Source organism: Heterodontus francisci, unplaced genomic scaffold (assembly GCF_036365525.1).
Source record: "Heterodontus francisci isolate sHetFra1 unplaced genomic scaffold, sHetFra1.hap1 HAP1_SCAFFOLD_526, whole genome shotgun sequence".
Classification (NCBI taxonomy): Eukaryota; Metazoa; Chordata; class Chondrichthyes; order Heterodontiformes; family Heterodontidae; genus Heterodontus; species Heterodontus francisci.
This window is the reverse complement of record NW_027141143.1, coordinates 47,555-59,994: the sequence shown is the minus strand read 5'-3', so window position 1 is coordinate 59,994 and position 12,440 is coordinate 47,555. Positions and strand designations below refer to the sequence as shown.

Sequence of the window (12,440 nt, the reverse complement as noted above, 5' to 3'; positions counted from 1 at the left end):
CAAAATTTTAGACACGGGGAGCAATGAGCAACAGCTGTCCTGTGCAGAGAGCAGTCATTCGTTCGTCTGAACTGGCCAGAAGAAGGAGAACAATAAAACTGTGATGTGACATCAAAGGAACAGGAGCCACGTGCGGTGAGCACTGCAAAACTTCATAGTTATTTCCAGCAGAGAAGGAGACAACTCGGTCCATGCCATCTCTGCACAGAGCAACGCAGTCAGGCTCGATGCCCATAGCCCTGCAAGTCTGCTTTTCTCAGAATTCCTCCTGAAGGCATTGATCATTTCTGCTTCCACCACTCTTGTGGGCAGCGAGTTCCAGGTCATTATCACCTGAAATATAAAAACAGTGCTTCCTCATACTCCCTCACATCCTTTTTTTCCACAGAACTGGCAATTTGTGGTCGCTACTCCTTGTGCAGTCTGTTAATGGGAACAATGTTTCCTTGTCTAACTTATCCAAGCCTGTCATAATCTGGTACACTTCCATTAAATCTCCCCTCAATCTCTTTTGTTCTAAGGAGAACAACCCCAGCTCTGCCAACCTAAAATAAAAGCAAGATACTGCGGATGCGAACCTAACCTTGTAACTAAATTGCTCCATCCCTGGAACCCTTCTGCTAAATCTCCTCTGAACCCTCTCAAGGACCCTCATATAATAGAACATAGTACATAGAACAGTGCAGCACAGTACAGGCCCTTCGGCCCACGATGTTGTGCCCACACTTTTACCTACTCGAAGATCAAACTACCTACATACCCTTCATTCTACTATCATCCATGTACCTATCCAAGAGTTGCTTAAATGTCCCTAATGTATCTGCTTCTACTACCACCGCTGGCAGTGCATTCCACGCACCCACCACTCTCCGTGTAAAGAACCTACCTCTGACATCTCCTCTAAACCTTCCTCCTGTCACCTTAAAATTATGCCCCCTGGTGATAGCCCTTTCTGCCCTGGGAAAAAGTCTCTGGCTATCCACTCTATCTATGCCTCTCATCATCTTATACACCTCTATCAAGTCACCTCTCATCATTCTTCGCTCCAATGAGAAAAGCCCGAGCTCCCTCAACCTTTCTGCATAAGACATACCCTCCAGTCAAGGCAGCATCCTGGTAAATCTCCTCTGCAAACTCTCTAAAGCTTCCACATCCTTCTTATAATGAGGCGACCAGAACTGAACACAATATTCCAAGTGTGGTCCAACCAGGGCTTTATAGAGTTGCAGCATAACCTCGCTGCTCTTAAACTCAATCCCCCTGTTAATGAAAGCCAACACACCATAAGCCTTCTTAACAAACCTATCAACTTGGGTGGCACCTTTGAGGGATCTATGGACATGGACCCCAAGATCCCTCTGTTCCTCCACACTGCCAAGAATCCTGTCTTTAAGCCTGTATTCTGCATTCAAATTCGACCTTCCAAAATGAATCACTTCACACTTTTCCAGGTTGAACTCCATCTGCCACTTCTCAGCCCAGCTCTGCATCCTGTCAATGTCCCGTTGCAACCGACAACAGCCTTCCACACTATCCACAACTCCAGCAACCTTTGTGTCATCGGCAAAATTACTAACCCAACCTTCCACTTCCTCATCCAAGTCATTTATAAAAATCACAAAGAGCAGAAGTCTCAGAACAGATCCCTGCAGAACACCACTGGTCACCGAGCTCCAGGCTGAATACTTTCCACCTACTACCACACTCTGTCTTCTATGGGCCAGCCAATTCTGTATCCAGACAGCCAAATTTCCCTGTATCCCATGCCTCCTTACTTTCTGAATGAGCCTACCATGGGGAACCTTATCAAACGCCGTGCTAAAATCCATATACACTACATCCACTGCTCTTCCTTCATCAATGTGTTTTGTCACATCCTCAAAGAATTCAATAAGGCTTGTGAGGCATGACCTGCCCCTCACAAAGCCATGCTGACTGTCTCTAATCAAATTATGCTTTGACAAATAATCATAAATCCTGTCTCTCAGAATCCTCTCCAATAATTTGCCCACCACCAAGGTAAGACTGACTGGTCTGTAATTCCCAGGGTTATCCCTATTCCCTTTCTTGAACAAGGGAATAACATTTGCCACCCTCCAATCATCTGGTACCACTCCAGTGGACAGTGAGGCCGCAAAGATCATCAAAGTTCTCCCTGTGTGTTCGTGGGTTTCCTCCGGGTGCTCCGGTTTCCTCCCACATGCCAAAGATTTGCAGGTTGATAGGTTAATTGGCCATTATAAATTGCCCCTAGTATAGGTAGGTGATAGGGAAATATAGGGACAGGTGGGGATGTGGTAGGAATATGGGATTAGTGTAGGATTAGTATAAATGAGTGGTTGATGGTCGGCACAGACTCGATGGGCCGATGGGCCTGTTTCAATGCTGTATCTCTAAACTAAACTGAATCATCGCCAATGGCAAGGCAAATTCTTCCCTCGCTTCCTGTAATAACCTTGGGTATATCCCTTATGGCCCTGGGGACTTATCTATCATCATGTCTTTCAAAATTTCCAGCACATCCTCCTTCTTAACATCAAACTGTTCGAGCATATCAGCCTGTTCCACGCTGTCCTCACAAACGACAAGGTCCCTCTCACAAGTGAATACTGAAGCAAAGGATTCATTAAGGACCTCCCCTACCTATATCGTTCTTGAAATGTGGTGACAAGAGCAGGACAGAGTTGTGGATAACCAGAGCTTTATAAAGGTTCACCATAATTGTACTGAGTACTTCTTTTTATTAAGCCTAAGATTCCTTATGCTTTACTAACTATTCTCTCAGTATATCTTGCCACCTTCAAAGATCTATGCGCCAGGACTCCCAGGTCACTCTGTTCCAGCACGCTCTTTCGAACTATGCTATTATGTCTACATTGCCTCTTCTTAATTCTTCTGTCAAAATGCATCACTTCACACTTGTGAGGATAAAATTCTATCTGCCACCATTCTGTCCATTCTACTGTCCTATCTATGGCCTGTTGCAGGCTGTTCATATTATGCTCACTGGTTGCTGCAGCTCCAAGTTTGGTGTCATCATCAAATTTTGAAATTGTGCTATCTATTCCTGGATTCACGTCATTTACATGAAGAACAAAAATCAGCACTGACCCTTGGGGAACATCACTATCTAACATCCTGCAGTCTGAAAAACAACCATTTTCTTTGACTTGTTGTTTTCAGTCCTTAAGCCAATATTTTATCCAACTGGACACTGACCGTCCTATTCCATGAGTCACAATTTTATTAACAAGCCTTTAATGTGGTACCTTATCAAATATTTTATTTAAATCCATATAAACAACATTCAGCACACTCCCTTTATCAAAATTCTCCTTTACTTCATAAAAAAATTCAATTAAATTAGTCATGCATGATCTGTCTTTTACAAATCCATGCTGGTTATTTTAATTACCTCGAACGTCTCTACGTGTAAATTGATATTTTCCCTGACTATTGTTACGAAAATCATACCCACTACTGATGTTAAACCAACTGGCCTGTAATTGCTAGGACTGACCTTACACATTTCTTGGCACCTTCTCTGGCACCTTCTATCCTGACTCAAATTTCCAGAACTTGTGGAAAGACCTTGACCCATCTTGGACTGAGTCTGAGGAGAGGTTTCTCCAACAGAGGCTGATTTTGACCTTGAGCTACATTTGAAATTTCCATTTCATCAGACATGTCTCTCTAACTGTGCCTTGGATCTGAACTCAAACATTTTCTTGCACAAGTTTCTGGCATGATTTGTGTTTGAGTAACTATTGGTGCTCAACTCGTAACAAAACTATCTGATTTATCAGACACATTTGATTCTTTCCAACTTCCTTCTTTTTTTTGCGAACCTCTGAAGGTAAAAACTGAACTATATGTCCAAACCTAACTTTTCCACTACCAAACATCTTGACTAAATATGTACGAGGACCACATCGTCCACCACTCTTCCTGGTCGCCACTTCAACCACTTGTGATGATGAATCTTCACTCTCACCTTCTGGTTCAACTTCAGAATTCTTTCTCCCACGCTACCCCGATCATGACTCTCTTTCTGTCTTGATTGTTTTTCTTCTACTGACAGTGCTAAATGTGGCTTCAGCAATGAAAACCTCATTCTGGCCTGTCTATTGAGAAACAGGTCCCTCATAATTTTATACACCTCCATTACATCTCCCCTTAACTTCCTCTGTCCCAAGGAATACAAACTCAGCCTTATCCAATCTTTCCTCAAAGCTCATCTGCATGTAAATGAAGTTCAGGATGAGTTTCAGAGTTTTTCTCCCTGAATCGAATGAATCCGATCATTGTCATTGGAATCCTTTTAGACGTGGATCCGATGCTATTTGTCCCCCAGGAAGTGACCATTCTCATTCTGTGACAGAGACGTTTTTTGTTTTGTACAAAAGCTGCACTGGAACTTCCCACTTTCAAAGTATTATCATTTACTGTACATTAGGCTGCATCTACAGACTTGTCTCTCACATGTCCAGTGATTCGGAGGACACTTGTAAATCAGGAATTGTGACATTCACTACAGCGTGCTGGAGAAAGATACAGTTTGAGTGCGGGTGACAGTGGTGGAGGAATGGAGAGCTGGGATTCGCCCGTGAAAGCAGCAACAACGTTTAAAACAATCACAGTGAACATGGAGCTCTAACCCATGACCATGAAGTTAAGAATCTCATGCTCTATTGACTGAGGTAACTGGGCAAACCACGGTGGCGTTGCCATATCTCTCATTAAAGTGAGATAACTGTTGGTTTCCTTCTGGTGCCTCAGCTTTTTTTGTGTTCCAAGATGTAAAAGGAAATTGATCAACAAAAGCCCAAGGATGCAATACATTCCACTCAATCATCAATAACATCATTCCCATCTTCCACTTTTTAGCTGCACCTCCTTCCAAAGATTGCAATCCATTTTACTGAGGAATTGTTCTGGGATTTATTGTTTACCTACGTTGTGTCCTCATTTTGATATGAGATTCTCTTCAATATCCACCACAAATTCAATTGCAAACCTAACAGACAAACACGAAAAACACAAATCCCATGGTGCTCACTTTCAGATACAGAACAGTCAGCTTTAAATAACATGAACACATTTTACATGGGAACGATTTTGAAACTTGTTACTATTGCTTGTGACTCATTCATTGTGCTCATTGTATGAGGATGTTTGGCCCGGGCTGTAGTGTCCCGTGTCCCACGCATGTACAGTAACCCTCTGATTGATTTGTTGTTTTCTGTTGACAGTGGGTGATTGGAGAGTGTGGGTTTAGAATATTGCTGCTTGTCCCGGTCTCACTGACTGTGGCGTTGGGAATGGGTGAATAATTGATGTAACTGTTTCCATGTGCGACATAAAGCTTTGACCGGCTGTTATTAACCGAGGTAGCATGGAATGATCCTTTAATAATGGCTCACAAATTTGAACAGAAATCAGCTGTAATGTTCAACGTTGAGGGTGACTTTCTGCTCTGACAGGGGTAGAAAGGAAATTGAGTGAAAGACGCTGTGAACAGCTTGAGTGCACAGAACTGCACAGAGGAAAAGCAATCAACCTGGGGAGCAAAACCAGAATGTTAAACTGTTATTTTAAATTAGCACGAGGTGATTTTTTTTCGAAGTCATCTTTAAATGATCTATAAATGATTCGAAGCTCATGACATTCTGGCTATTTCAGCAGCCGTGTTGAAAACATCAAATGTTTTTGCTTTTGACGTCTTCAATCTTCTGGAAAATATAATTCAGGAATGTGAGATTCCAGATATGTGGATAGACTGGAGAAGCTGGGGTTGTTCATCTTCGAGCAGAGAAGGAGAGAGGAGAATTGATCGAATGCTTAAATGAAGGGTTTAGATCCAAGAATTAAAGAGGAACTGTTTCTATTGGCTGAAGGATTGAAGATCCAGAGAGTACAGATTGAAAAATTTTGGCAGAAGAAGAGGTGACATCGAGATCTGCTGAAAGATCACTGACCTGAAACATTAACTCTGTTTCTCACTCCACAGGTGCTGGCGAACCTGCTGAGTATTTCCATCACTTTCTGCTTTTATTTCAGATTTTCAGCAACCACAGTCTTGTTACTTTTCTACTAAACTTCAACCCAAGTTGGGCGAGTTTATTTTTAACTTTGCTGTTGCTTTTATGACCGAACTCCATTTACCAGGCATAATGCTTTATTGCATGCAGTTGTAGCCGAGTGGTTAAGATGAAAACTTAACAATCTGTTGTGAATTCTGTGTGAGTGCTCGTGTCCTGCTGTCTACCTTTCTGATTATTTCAAAGTTTAACCAGGTCCCTGCAGAACCAATCATCAATTACAGGTAATAAAATCCTGCACCTTTCAATCCCTCCAGGATTTTCTCATTTGCATTTCAAAATTTACGTTTAGAAATGGAACAAAAATTTGCCAAATTGGAGACACTTTCTTTCCGGCTGTCTGTCTCTGTTTAGGCCTCCCTCACTCTCGGTGCACAAATCTGTGTGTTTCGTTCTATGTGTGTCAATGTTGTTCAGATCCCCGAGGAGGTGACTGGATTTTTACCTTCATAAACTTGATTTATTTCAGTTGTATAGAGTTATTTTAACATGTTACAGAGGAAAATAACAGGGTTAAAATAATACAAGACGAGATTGTCTCTTTCTGCATTTTCCAGAGCGGAGACTGTTCAGCGATTCAATGCCCGTGTGTTACAAAGCAGAGGATGATTGAAATTTTTACTGAGCAACATTTAAACAGATAGAGAACGAGAAATCATAGTCTCGTGGTTAAGATAATAAACACATCGAGATAATGAATTAATAAACAAAAAAAGAAGAATTTCAAATCGCACGGACATTTGGAATTGTTTCCACTGCTGCCAGGTCTCACAGTGAACAGGAAAATAAACGTTCACTCACAACTTTTACCAGAACGGAGAGGTTAAAACAAACAGGAAAACCTCGAGAACAGAGAATGCTGGAAGGTGACCTGATAGAATTTGGGAAGCTTTGTCCCTGTTTCATCAGGAATTAGAGGCGAATTTATTCACTCTGCTTCAGGTTTACATTTACTGAACCGGAATCAAACAAACAATAAGATTTTTACAGACCTGGAAATAAAGTTTCCATATTGAGATGTAATTCTTAAGATCATATTTTGGCATCTGCTGAATCAGTATTTTTGTCGAACTCTCTGTCTCTCTCTGTCATGAGATTACAGAAGAAACCACACTTCAAAAGTACTTTATTGACTGTAAAGTGCTTTGTGAGATCCTGATGACGTGAAAGGCGCTGTTTAAATGTACATCTTTGTGTCTTTTCTTGCTTTCTGTCTGTCAATCTCAATGAAGTAAAATATGGAATTGTGGAGTGAATCTGTTCCTTTCAGCATCTACTCCAGACTCTATTGATCTCTCTGTCATTCTCTTTCTCCTTTTCTCTCTTTGTTCCTCTCTCCTCAGTGATTGTCTGGAATAAAACTCCTTCCTCTGGGGCTGCTGGATGAACCCAGGTCTGGTAACAGTCCGATACTTGTCCTGATGCTTTGGTATGGAATGTACAAGTGTACAAGTGTGGGTTGTAGTTTTTTTTTTCTTATTAGTTCAGTGGTTCAGTTGCTATATAGGGAGGTTGCACATTTTCAAGACATCAAAATGTTTCATGGTGCAGCTTTATCTGAAAATACAACAGGCAATATTAGCAGAGTTAAATAATGCAAGAGGGGATGTTCTCTTTAAGAATTGCCTTGAGCAGAGATCATTGCATCATGAAGTGCCCTCACACGACACAGTGATAGATAAGTGTAGTTTTAACTTAATTTAATACCGATTTCCTTTCGTGTTACTCAAAGACACTGCTTTATAGCTACATCAAATTCAATCCAATGTTTATCAATGTGGAAATTAAGATTCAATATTTATGTATAATTCTGAAGATTCTGAAGTCCATAAAGTATAGATGGAGCAAAATTCTTACAGTGCATTCAGGAGAATTTTTAGCCAATGCTGAGCAAACCCAGCAAGAGAAGGGGCAGTTCTGGACGTAGTGTTAAGGAAAATACCTGTGTAGGTGGAAGGGGTATCAGTGGGAGAGCATTTTAGTGGCAGTGATCATAATTCAGCTGAATTTAGCGTAGTTAGAAAAGGATGCAGATAGACCAAGAGCTAAAATTTTAAATGTGAGAAGGTCACTTTTACTCATCGGAGATTTGATTTGTTAAAAGAGGACTGGAAACAGCTATTTGCAGGTAAATCAGTGTCAGAGCAGTGGGAGGCATTCAAGGAGAAGCTAAGAGAGTTCAGAACAAATATTCTCCTACTAAAAAAAAGATGGGACTCAACAATGTAGGCTCCTTCAGAGGTCAGAATCCCACCTGACCGGGAATGTAATCAGGTCTGCAGTGGAAAAAGCACCGAATTCTCATCACTGGAGCACCAGGGAATCTGCCAGACTTCACTGCAAGCGAGCTGCTCCACGCTGCTTTTGCTATTTCTTCACTTCAGCCCACTTCCACCACAGATTGGTTTCTCATCAAAACAATCCAATGTTCAGCTAGAACACAAAAGACTTGTCCCGGCAATGACAGCACAGAATGTGTTAACAAGAGCATAAAGCTGAAGATGTACAAGTTTCAATTTCCAAGATGCACCAACCTCATCAATGCAGCTCCTGTGAAATGTGCAAAGCAACACACTGCCGTCATACATCAATAGAAACAACTGACACACATCAAATTCTGCCAGTTTCATGTGGGATCTCCTTCTTCCTCTTTCACTGCTTTTCCTCCTGATCCTTCTGCTCCTCCAGCTCCCAGGTGAATTAGTTGCTTCATGTGAACATACCAGATTCAGGAAACCCAGCTTTCCCTGGAAAGCAGGGAGTGGGAATGAAAGATGGAGGACATTGAGAAGCGATGGATTTTGCAGATAACAGGATAAACACGCACTGTGATATCATCTTCCTGCTTCTTCCAGATACTGAATACTGGAATGTGCAAGAGTTGTTCCCATTAGCAATTATCCCCAGTCACACTCTCCTTCCAATCTTTTACCCGTTGCTTAGATTTCAAACTGTGCATAATTGCTCACTGGCTTTCAATGTGAATAAGGCGGAGCTGCGAGAAGCTAATGTTGTTCAGCAGATGTAACTCAGGAAGATGCCTAACAGGCCGATGATAACAGTGAATGTTTTGATGAGCTGAGCTGCAGTGAAGGGTTGGCACCATTTAAAATGTCATTCAGCAGGTCTGCTTCCAAAGCTGGTGATAGAAATGACAAGAAAACTTCTCATTGAATTTCTTTAGTGTCAGAATGTCAAAAGTCACGGACACAAATTCGGAAAGTGTATTTTGCTGCAATGTGTTGTAAGATGGTAGAATAACTTTGAAGGCAGCAGCAGTGGTGTTTGGAAACATACAATTACAGAAAGGTACAGCACAGAAGGAGGTCATTCTGTCCAGTGTGATTCTCTGACAGAGCACTTGTGATTGGTTGATCAGGAATGATATTTGTGCAGTTTGAACAGCAAGCAGAAAAAGCTGCCCCATTGCCTGCCACCCATATTTTCCTTGCCCCACCCTCCCTTTCATCAATACATTACTCTGTGTTGTAATTTATCACAGCCCTTCACATGTTCCCTTTAACTTTCCGAGCTCTGTCATCGACCTGTCACATCTCTGAATTCTTCAGTTCTGGTGCATAATCACTGATCTGAACCTTTAATTGTGTTTCCCTCTCTCCACAAGTAAGGCCAGAGGTGCTGACCATTTATGCTTTTAAAAAACAATTTAAATGGAAATCATGTTTGTGAGTTGTCAGGGCAGCAAGAACTGACAATTTCTTGGCCAGGAATCGAACCCAGGTCGTTGCATTAAGTGTATTGAACTCCAACCATTCGACCACCAGTGAAGCTCACCTATTGCTTTTCCCTTTTCTTCATTTCCAGCAGACTGATTTTTGTAAAAGCAAAATACTGCAGATGCTGGAAATCTGAAATAAAAACAAGAAATGCTGGAACCACTCAGCAGGTCTGGCAGCATCAGTGGAAAGAGAAGCATAGTTAACGTTTCGGGTCAGTGACCCTTCTTCGGAACTAGCAAATATTAGAAATGTCAAAGATTATAAGCAAGTGAGGCGGGGGTGGGGCAAGAGATAATAAAGGAGAAGGTGTAGATTGGACAAGGCCACAAAGCTGACCAAAAGATCATGGAGCAAAGGCAAACAATATGTTAATGGTGTGTTGAAAGACAAAGCATTAGAACAAATAGGTTGTTAACGGACTGAAAGGTGAACAGCAGCAAGTACAAACATGAAAAAAAAGTGGGTAAGCAAACTGAACAAACTAAGATGAAATGAAATAAACATTGAAAAAAATTGTAAAAAAGAAAAAAGAACTGAAACTAAAAGTAAAATGGGGGGCCACTGATGCTCTGAAATGATTGAACTCAATGTTCAGTCCGGCAGGCTGTGGTGTGCCTAATTGGTAAATGAGATGATGTTCATTGGAACATTGCAGCAATCCCAGGACAGAGATGTGAGCATGAGAACAGGGGGTGTGTGTTGAAATGGTAAGCAACTGGAAACTCAGGGTCCTGCTTGCAGACTGAGGGAGGGTGTTCAGCAAACCAGTCACCCAGTCTGCGTTTGGTCTCCCCAATGTAGAGGAGACCACATTGCGAGCAGCGAATACAGTATACTACATTGAAAGATGTAAAAGTAAATCACTGCTTCACCTGAAAGGAGTGTTTCGGGCCTGGGATAGTGAGGAGAGAGGAGGTAAATGGGCAGGTATTACACCTCCTGCGATTGCAGGGGAAGGTCCCATGGGATGGGGACCAGGTGGTAGGGGTAATGGAGGAGTGGAGCAGGGTGTCGTGGAGGGCATGATCCCTTCGGAATGCTGACAGGGGAAGGGAGGGGAAGATGCATTTGGTAGTGGCAAATGTTGTAAAAACAGGCTGATTTTTGTGTTTATTTCTTACCTTTTGTTCAGCTTCACAATATCTGTTTGAAGTGTACAAAATCATGAGAGGTATAGACAGAGTGGATGGCAAGAAGCTTTTTCCCAGTGTGGGGGATTCAATTACAAGGGGACACGAGTTCAAAGTGAAAGGGGAAAGGTTTAGGGGGCATATGCGTGGAAATTTCTTTACGCAGAGGGTGGTGGGTGCATGGAATGCATTGCCAGTGGAGGTGGTAGACGCGGGCACGATAGCGTCTTTTCAGATGTATCTAGACAGATACATGAATGGGCAGGAAGTAAAGAGATACAGACCCTTAGAAAATAGGCGGCATGTTTAGATAGAGGATTTGGATCGGCGAAGGCTTGGAGGGCCGAAGGGCCTGTTCCTGTGCTGTAATTTTCTTTGTTCACACATTTGAACATTTCTAATCAGCAAATGGAGCAGCCGACTCGAGGAAAATGACACCAACTTCGCTGTGAGCAAAGTTCGAACCTGCGCGGGGAAACCCCCATTGGATTTCAAGTCCAAAACCTTAACCACTCAGCCATCACAGCACAATAAGAATGTGCCTTTGTATTTAATTATCGGTACAATGCTTTATACAATTGCCTTCGACTGCACATATTCTGGGAATCATTGTCTTTGAGCCTTGAATTGCATTACATTACATTACATTACTTGAGGTTGTTTTCGTTGGAGAGAAGGAGGAGGAGAGGTGACTTAATAGAGACATATAAGATATTCAGAGGGTTAGATAGGGTGGATAGTGAGAGTCTTTTTCCTCGGATGGTGATGGCAAACACGAGGGGACATTGCTTTAAGTTGAGGGGTGATAGATATAGGACAGATGTCAGAGGTAGTATCTTTACTCAGAGAGTAGTAGGGGCATGGAACGCCCTGCCTGCAACAGTAGTAGACTCATCAACTTTAAGGGCATTTAAGTGGTCATTGGATAGTCATATGGATGAAAATGGAATAGTGTAGGTCAGATGGTTTCACAGGTCAGCGCAACATCGAGGGCCGAAGGGCCTGTACTGTGCTGTAATGTTCTAATGTTCTAATGTTCTAATTACATCTCCCATTTGATGTGAAAATTTACATGATGGAATGAGTGAATTTTACAGCACAGAAGGAAGCCTCTCGACCCGCTGAGCCTGTGCCAGCTCTTTGGAAGATCAGTCAGTTTAATCCCACAATCCAGCTTTTCCCCATCACCCTGGAAATCAGTCCTCTTTTCTTCTCGCTATTCTCTGTTTTATATCCCTCAGATAATTATGTATCCGCGCTGTCACTGGTTCTTTAATTCCATCACTTTAATTTTTCTAACAAGTTGATGATGTGGTATTTCACCAAATGACTTTTGAAAATCCATCTCCACAACAGCAACCACATTACCACTGCCCTCATCAAATGTCTCCGTTCCTTCATCAAAGAACACAGTTCATGAGAAAAACACCAACTGCCACGAAATCAAAACCCAGTTCCTCAAGTCACAT

General features: G+C 42.0%; 1 non-coding gene across 1 annotated transcript; it reads right to left on the bottom strand.

The window, feature by feature from the left end:
• Positions 1-11,415: 11,415 nt before the first annotated feature.
• On the bottom strand, positions 11,416-11,498 carry trnas-uga (transfer RNA serine (anticodon UGA)). Its single transcript has one exon. It is a non-coding gene; the product is annotated as a tRNA-Ser (tRNA).
• Between the last annotated feature and the right edge of the window lie 942 nt (positions 11,499-12,440).